This window comes from Pinus tabuliformis, chromosome 3_1 (genome assembly GCF_031772625.1).
Source record: "Pinus tabuliformis cultivar Carrire ecotype Pingquan chromosome 3_1, CPIR1, whole genome shotgun sequence".
NCBI lineage: Eukaryota > Viridiplantae > Streptophyta > Pinopsida > Pinales > Pinaceae > Pinus > Pinus tabuliformis.
In genome coordinates, this window is record NC_142301.1 from 269,647,328 (window position 1) to 269,648,854 (window position 1,527).

At 41.3% G+C, this 1,527-nt stretch overlaps 1 pseudogene; it reads right to left on the reverse strand.

Annotated features, from left to right (window-relative positions):
* Nucleotides 1-551: 551 nt before the first annotated feature.
* LOC149186828 (DEAD-box ATP-dependent RNA helicase 53 pseudogene) lies at nucleotides 552-1,091 on the reverse strand (annotated as a pseudogene).
* Between the last annotated feature and the right edge of the window lie 436 nt (nucleotides 1,092-1,527).

Consider the following 1,527-nt stretch of genomic DNA (forward strand, 5'->3'; position numbering starts at 1 on the left):
AGCCATTCATCCTTCATTATCAGTCCAAAAAAAAATACCTTCAGAAAGGTGAGAAAATAACTTGTTCATTTCATTGATTCAAAATTATTATTTTTTTCTTGACATGCAGCGACTTAGTGTGGCGACTCAGTGTGGCGACTTTGTTATAACACCCAATTTGACTTCCCTTTGACCGGGGTCTTTTTCAGCAAATTTGACCGAATGAATAGGACACCATCCATGTACTGACATTTCCCTAGCTACCCATGTGACCTGTTTTGCCTGATGACACCTACAACCTAGAGTTTAACAAAACAGCTGCGGGATCACTAAATGGCTGCGGGATCGCTAAATGGCTGCGGGATTGCAGAGTGTAGAAAGTGCAGTGAAATGGAGTGGCTGTGTGCGAACGAACTAAGCAGTTTCTCCATCTCAAGCTTCGGCTGAAAAATGGAACTGTGGAGTTTGAAACATGAAAACCAATTTCATACCTAGGAGTTTCAATCGCTGATCAAAAAGATTAAATTTATGCTACTAAACTCCTTCAAATATTTTAATGTCTCATCTAGTCACTAAGAGCGGTCTCCATAGTCTCCAAACCTGCTACTGGAACCTGTCTGAGAACTAGAAGACTCCCCATAGTCACTAAAACGGCGGGATCCAGAATCACCGAAACCACCAAATCTATCGTCTATTTCCTCTTTCATCCTAGCCAGCTCTTTAAACTTGGAACCTATATCACTTTCAATCATCTTAACTTTTCTAATCTGTTGGTCAGTATGGATAAGGATAGCATTGCCCGTCCTACCAGCACGCCCTGTTCGCCCAGATCTATGCACAAAAATCTCTGAAGTTGTTGGGAGCTCATAATGAATAACCAGATCCACATTAGGAATATCAAGACCGCGTGCAGCTACATCGGTAGCAATCAGCACATTAAAAGGGCTCTCATGAAATCCAGCAAGAGTCTTCTCTCGCTGATTCTGTGAAATATCACCATGAAGAGGTTCACATGGAAGTACCCGACCCAGTGCCACCGACAGACTATCCGCATCTCGCTTTGTTTGAGTGAAAACCATACATTTGCCTAAATTGCTCCACCTTAGTTCCATTTCTTCCCAACATTTAACCGGCAGCGATTAATGACACAGAGTCGTGTTTAATTGAAACACGTCTCTAAACAGGTGTAAAGTCATGTAATTTATTGTTTATGCCAGCATGTAATTGATCCTCATTAGAACTCTTTCCCTCAGGCACGCGGAGTTATTCAAACAACCAGTTAATAACCCAATTTTCACGCGCGGCAGTCAAAAACGGGCTCCAAAGAACCGAACATTTCTCCCAGACCACCACGAATTTTCCAAATCGGTTTCTGGGTTATCTAATTAACCCACCTGGCAACAAAACCCATGTTTTATTTTTTTGAAATTCGCTACCATTTGGGCAAATCGAGCATGTAAAGTTTGACGTTTTTCTGTTGTTTGCATTTTTTCTCTGAGTTAATTTTTCTGTTCTGCACTTTTTGCATTCGTTTTTCTTATCTGATCT